This window comes from Rattus norvegicus, chromosome 13 (assembly GCF_021556685.1).
Source record: "Rattus norvegicus strain SHRSP/BbbUtx chromosome 13, alternate assembly SHRSP_T2T, whole genome shotgun sequence".
NCBI lineage: Eukaryota > Metazoa > Chordata > Mammalia > Rodentia > Muridae > Rattus > Rattus norvegicus.
Window position 1 is genome coordinate 57254 of NC_141546.1, and position 7547 is coordinate 64800.

At 37.4% G+C, this 7547-nt stretch overlaps 1 pseudogene; it reads right to left on the minus strand.

Annotated features, from left to right (window-relative positions):
* Positions 1-1445: 1445 nt before the first annotated feature.
* On the minus strand, positions 1446-2481 carry LOC148001508 (pyruvate kinase PKM pseudogene; annotated as a pseudogene).
* Positions 2482-7547: the final 5066 nt, after the last annotated feature.

Below are 7547 nucleotides of genomic sequence, written 5' to 3' on the forward strand. Positions count from 1 at the left end.
TATCATTTTTAGAGTTTTGGAAGCAGCTTGCATGTAGTTTCTGCATACTCAGGAAATTATTCTTTCTCAGGTCTCTGATGCAGTTGGTGACTAGATAGTCATAATTGCACAATGATTTGGGGATGAAAAGGAAAGCCTTGGTAGAAAATGATTTAAGTACAGAGTATCAACTCAACAAAATGGGATAAATAGTAGAGTACTATCTCGAAGTTTGCCAAATACAAGCGGACTGGATATTATGAATGTTATCTTACCTGATAGTTTTAATAATTGGTAATATTGTATATAGTTTATTGTTGTAAGATTAAAAGCCTTTTTTAGATTAGAAGGGGGAAATATAGAGAGAATCATTTAAATACCTCCTGTCAAAGAAGAGCAGACTTGACAGTAGGATGAAAAAAGATATAGTTGGTAGAACAACCAGCAGAAAGAATTTCTAGAAGAGGCTCAGACATGGGAAAAGATTCACACTGAGCTCTGGGAAATGCAGTCACATGAATCTAAGGAGAGGTAACAAACAACATGTCAGGACTTATAATAGAATAAGTGTGATATTAGCTAAAAGAAACAAACCAAAGCATTTGGCATAGGAATTTATTCATACATAAGAAGTCTCAGAGTCATTAAAATGGGAATGCAGGCACTGGTACAAAAGTCCATGGTTACAGAATAGTGCATTTTTCCTTGGTTTCTGTATTCTCTTTGGTAGTCTGTCCTTTGTGGACAGGATTTCTAATACCTGGCTTGAGCTTTGCTCCATTACAGAGTCTCTGAGCAGGTTGGTCACTGAACTTTTGGTAGCTATCTTGGTTTTGGTGGAGCAGGGAATCTCCACTTTTCTGATTAATGTGTACTTCTTCTGAGCAGAAGGAATATTCCAGAATTGGATGCAAGGGCCAGGTATGTGCCAGGTTGTGAGATGGTAAGAAGGTGGTAGGGATGTTGAATGGGTCTTTGATAACCACATCTAGGAAGTGAGGTATTTGAGCTGATAAGTAGGCCACTCACCTGTTATTTTGACTAATGTGGCCTTAGAGTGGTTTGTCCTAAAAAGATTTGGGGAGTGCACATTAAGACAAACACATTTATCTAACATGCAAATGCTGCAATTAGAATCAATAATTTCCACATATTTTAAATTATTTAAAATCAATGACAATGTACCATCTTATATTTCCTTTTCTTATTTATAAAAAAGTTTATAATTTCCTCAAGTCTTTAGATTTATAGTCAATTATTTAAATACTTTTGATCATTTAAAGAATTCTATTTTTTTATTATCTCAATAAGAACATTACACATTAAGGTAATCTATTTATTCCCATTGATTATATATACCAACTTTAAGACCTTTAAAACACAGTTGTAGGTTCTAATAATTTGATCAATAAACTTGTACTTTATTTTTTTATTAACTTTATTTTCTTTTTTACAGTCCAGTTGTAAACCCTCTCCTGGGTCACCCTCCCACAGTACTTTATCCCATTCCTCTCAGGTCTACCCTGTCTTCTAGAGGATGACTCCTACCCCGTAGACCTGTCTACTCACTAGGGCTTCAAGTCTTTCAGGATATACGTGTTTTCTGAGTCAGGAAGAACTTCTCTGCAGGAATCTCAATGCCCAGGTAACAATGAGCTCCAAAATCTCATCAAACCTGTGGACACCTTGGATTTTGCTGATGTTCTTGATGTTCTTCCTCATCTTTCCCAGGACTTTCTTATGCTCATGCCCATCAGCTGCCTTATGAATGAAAAATACAAACACAATGTCTACATCTTACTCCACCCCAAACTTTAGATCTTGGGTGTCCTTTTCTGACATAGCAAGCATGTCCACAGCAGCTCCGGGCAGGTTCTCACCCTTCTTGCTAAACAAGGAAACACCATTCTCTACCTCTGTCACCAGTTAGTCAGCACCTTTCCTTTACCTGTGGTGAAATGAGCCTTTGGTTCATGTAGATCTTGCTGCCCTCCTCTACCGAATTTCAAATGTTCTTATAGTCTAGCCATAGGATGTTCTAATCACGTTTTCCATATAGGTAGTTTCTAAGGTGATCTTCAGAATGGCTTCCATCTTCAGCTCCCCTTCTGCAGTACTGCTGCCCTTGATGAGTCCAGTCCAGATCTCAGGTACTTTTGTGTCCAGAGCCACTACAATGGAATGGTAGAGAATGGGAACAGATGCAAAGCTTTCTGTGGCTACACAGTCATTCTTGATGATCTTGGCATGGTACTTATGGGTTCATTAAGAAATTTAGCCAAGCCATATTCATTCCAGACTTAATCATCTATTTCAGGATCTCCACAGATAGGGAAGGTGAATCAACAGTCCAAATGATGCCAGTGTTGCAGACCATGATGAGTGTGGAGTCAATGTCCAGGAAGCACATGTGTTCCAGAAAGGTGTTAGCCATGGCTGCATATAGATGCTGGGTCTGAATGAAGGCAGTCCCTGCTTCTCTTTGGGCTTCAGCATGGGTCCTGAGGTCCTCAAGTATATTTCAGATACTGCTATGATACCTAAAGAAGACAGAAATCTGTAGATTCAGGACATCTTGCTGCTCTGCAAAGTAAGTGAGTGTATGTATGTATGTATGTATGTATGTATGTATGTATGTATGTTTTCTATATAACTTTGGTTTAAAAAGTATTGCCTGCCCAAATCCCATGGGAGAGAAGACCGAACACCCAGAAGTGTGGGCAATCCTGAGACTGCAACTTCTTCCCACCTTTGCCTACATCCCTGGCCCAAGAGGGAACTGCATAGTGCCTCTGGACACAGGAATACAGGAACAGTCAGCTGCAGGAGCCCCACGATCCAGGTCTGTGCCAGGATATGAACTGAACTAGTCAAACAGTTCCTTGCACCCAAATCATGTGGAGGGTTTGTGGGAGAGCTAGACCCTCAGAAGTGCAAACAGTCCTTAGAAACCAGAGGAAACTACTCTCTGCCCACATTCCCGAATCAAGAGGAAAACACCTAGTGACATCGCTGTGCCCCGTACACTGGGACCTAAGAGCAATAGGGGCAGGACCCTTCTAGTTACTGCCCTCACCAAGAGCTGAAAGTCAGCCTCCAGGAGTGACTACACAACTGAAAGCAGAACACTCTGTTCCCATAACTGAATGGAAGAAAACAGGAAAACAGATTTATAAGAGTCCTGACACATGAGCCTACAGGAGGGTCAAGCCACCATCAGATACAGCATACAAGCTAACACCAGAGACAACCAGATGGTGGGAGGCAAGGACAGGAACCCAAGCAACAGCAACTATGACTACTTGGTACCATAAGAGCCCAGTTCTCCCACTAAAGCAAACATTGGATATGAAAACACACTGGAAAAACAAGATTTAGATTTAAAATCACATTTTGTCATGATGATGGAGTACTTTAAGAATGTCATAAATAACTCCCTTAAGGAAATAAATGACAACACAGGTAAACAAGTAGAAGCCCTTAAAGAGGAAACAAAAAACTCCTTAAAGAATTATAGAAAAACACAACCAAACAAGAGAAGGAAATGAATAAAACCATCAAGGAGTTAAAAATGGAAATAGAAACAATAAAGAAAGCACAAAGAGAGACAATACTGGAGATAGGAAACCTAGGAAGAGATCAGGATTCATAGATATGAGCATCACCAATAGAATCCAAAAGATAGAAGGGAATCTCAGGAGCAGAAGATACCATAGAAAACTTTGACACAACAGTCAGAGATAATGTAAAACAGAAAAAACTCCTAGCCCAAAACATACAGGAAACCCAGGACACAATGAGAGGATGAAACCTAAGGAAAATAAGTATAGAAGAGAGTGAAGACTCCCAACTTAAAGGGCCAGTAAATATCTTGAACAAATTATAGAAGAAAACTTCCCTAACCTAAAGAAACAGATGCCCATAAACATATAAGAAGTCTACAGAACTCCAAATAGATTAGACCAGCAAAGAAATTCCTGCCCTCACATAATAGTCAAAACACCAAATGCACAAAACAAAGAAAGAATATTAAAAGCAGTAAGGGAAAAATGTCAAGTAACATATTAAGGTAGACCTATAAGAAGTAGACCAGACTTCTCACCAGAGACTATGAAACCCAGAAGAACCTGGACAGATGTCATACAGACGCTAAAAGAACACAAATGCCAGCCCAGAGTGCTATATCCAGCAAACTATCAATTAACATTGAGGGAGAAGCAAAGATATTATATGACAAAACAAAACTTACACAATATCCTTCTACAAATCCAGCCCTACAAAAACTAGTGGAAAAGCCCAACACAAGGGTTGAAAAGACACCCTAAGAAAAAGCAAGAAAGTAATCTTGCAACAAAACCAAAAGAAGAGAAGCACACAAACATTATTCCACCTCTAAATATGAAAATAAAAAGGAAGCAACAATCAAAAATTTTAATATCTCTCAATATCAATGGACTCAATTCCACAATAAGAAGACATAGATTAGCAGACTGGATACTGAAAGAGAACCCAGCATTTTGGTGCATACAGGAAACACACCTCAGAGACAAAGACAGACACTACATCAAAGTAAAGAGCTGGAAAAGCACTTTCCAATCAAATAGATAAAAAGGAGCAAGCTGGAGTAGCAATTCTAATATGGAATAAAATTGACTTTTGACCAAAAGTCATCAAAAAAGATGAGGAAGGACACTTTATATTCATCAAAGGAAAAATCCACCAAGATGCACTCTCAATCCTAAATAACTATGCTCCAAAGACAAGGGTGCCTACATTCATAAAAGAAACATTTCTAAAGTTCAAAGCATACATTGCACCTTACACAATAATAGTAGGAGTTTTCGTCACCACACTCTCATCAATGAATAGACCATGGAAACAGAAATTAAACAGAGGCATAGAGAAACTAACAAAAGTTATGAACCAAATAAACTTAATGCATATTTAAAGAACATTCCATCCTAAAACAAAGGGATATACCTTCTTCTCACCATCTCATTGTAGCTTCTCCAAAATTGACCATAAAATCAGTCACAAAACAGGCCTCAGCAGAAGCAGCAAGATAGAAATAATCTCATGCATCCTATCAGACTATCACAGACTAAGGCTGGTCTTCAATAAAAATAAAGATAGAACACACACGTATACAGTGAAATTGAATAATGCTCTACTCAATGATAACTTGGTCAAGGAAGAAATAAAGAAATTAAAGACTTGTTAGAAATTAATGAAAATGAATGTACAATATATCCTAACTTATTGGACACAATGAAAGCTTGTTAAGAGAAAAACCCATAGTTCTGGGTGCCTGCGGAAAGAAACGGGATAGAGCATATATCAGCAGCTTGACAGCACACCTAAAAGCTCTAGAACAAAAAGAAGCAAATATAACCAAGAGGGGTAGAAGGCAGGAAATAATCAAACTCAGGGCTGAAATAAAACAAGTAGAAACAAAAAGGACTATACAAAGAATCAACAGAACCAAAAGCTGATTCTTTGAGAAAATCAATATGATATATAAACCCTTAGCCAGACTAACGAGAGGACACATTAACAAAATTAGCAAAATCAGAAATAAAAAGGGACACACAACAACAGAATCAGAGGAAATTCAAAAACCATCAGATCCTACTACAGAAGCCTATATTCAACAATTCTTGAAAATCTGGAGGAAATGGACAATTTTCTAGAACAAATACCAGATACCAAAGTTATAAACCATCTAAACAATATCTAAACCATAACTCCTAAAGAAATAGAAGCAGTCATTAAAAGTCTCCCAACCAAAAAAGGTTCAGGACCAGATAGGTTTAGGGCAGAATTCTATCAGATGTTCATAGAAGACCTCATATCAATACAGTCCAAAGTATTCCACAAAATAGAAACAGGTGGAGCACTACTGCATTCCTTCTATGAAATCACAATTACTCTTAAACCTAAACCACACAAAGACCCAACAAAGAAAGAGAACTTCAGACCAATTGCCCTTTTGCAAAAGTATTCAGTAAAATTCTTGCAAACGGAATCCAAGGACACACCAAAATGATAATCCATCATTATCAAGTAGGCTTCATCTCAGGTATGTAGGACTGGTCCAATATATGGAAATAGATGAATGTAATCCACTATATAAATAAACTCAAAGATAAAAAACACATACTCATTTCATTAGATGCTGGGAAAGCATTTGACAAAATTCAACCCCTCTTCATGATAAAAGACTTGGAAAGAACAGGAATTCAAGGTTCATGCAAAGACATAGTAAAAGCAATATACAGCAAAGCAGTAGCTAACATTCAACTAAATGGAGAGAAATTTGAAGTAATTCCACTAAAATCAGGGACTAGACAAGGGTGCACACTCTCTCTCTACTTATTCAATATAGTTCTGAAAGGACTAGCCAGAGCAATCAGACAACAAAAGGAGACCCAAAGGATACAAATTGGAAAGGAAGAAGTCAAAATATCACTATTTGCAGATGATATGACAGTATACTTAAGTGACCCCAAAAGTTCAACTGGAGTACTAGTAAGGCTGACTAACAATTTCAGCAAAGTGCCTGGGTATAAAATTCACTCAAACAAATCAATAGCCTTCCTCTACTCAAAGGATAAACAGGCTGAAAAAGAAATTAGGGAAACAACACCATTCATAATAGTCCCAAATAATATAAAATACTTCGGTATGATTTTAACCAAGCAAGTGAAAGGTCTGTATGAAAAGAATTTCAAGTCTCTGAAGAAAGAAATTGAAGATCTCACAAGAAGGAAAGATCTACCATCCTCATGGATTGACAGGATTAATATTGTGAAAATGGTCACTTGACCAAAAGCAACCTACAGATTTAGGGCAATCCCCATCAAAATTCCAATTCAATGCTTCATAGATTAGGAAAGAACAATTTGCAAATTCATTTGAAATAATAAAAAACCAAGGATAGCTAAAAATATCCTCAACAATTAAAGATCTTCTGGAGGAATCACCATCCCTGACCTCATGCAGTATTACAGGGCAACAGTGATTAAAAACTGTATGGTATTGATGCAGAGATAGGCAGATAGATCATTGGAATAGAATTGAAGATCCAGAAATGAATCCACACAACTATGGTCACTTGATTTTTGATAAAGCAGTCAAAACGATCCAAAGGAAAAAGCATTTTCAAAAAATGGTGTTGTTTCAACTGGAATTCATCATGTAGAAGAATGCAAATTGGCCCATTCTTATCATCCTATATAAAGCTTAAGTCCAAGTGAACCAAGTACCTCCACATCAAACCAGATACACTCAAACAAATAGAAGAAAAAGTGGGGAAGAATCTTGAACACATGGGCACTGGAGAAAATTTCCTGAACAAAACACCAATGGCTTATGCTCTAAGATCAAGAATCGACAAATGGCATCTCATAAAACTGCAAAGCTTCTGTAAGGCAAAGGACACTGTCATTAGAACAAAATGGTAACCAAGAGATTGGTAAAAGATATATATGAATTCTATATCCAATAAAGGGCTAATATCCAAAATATACAAAGAACTCAAGAAGTTAGACTCCAGAGAGCCAGATAAT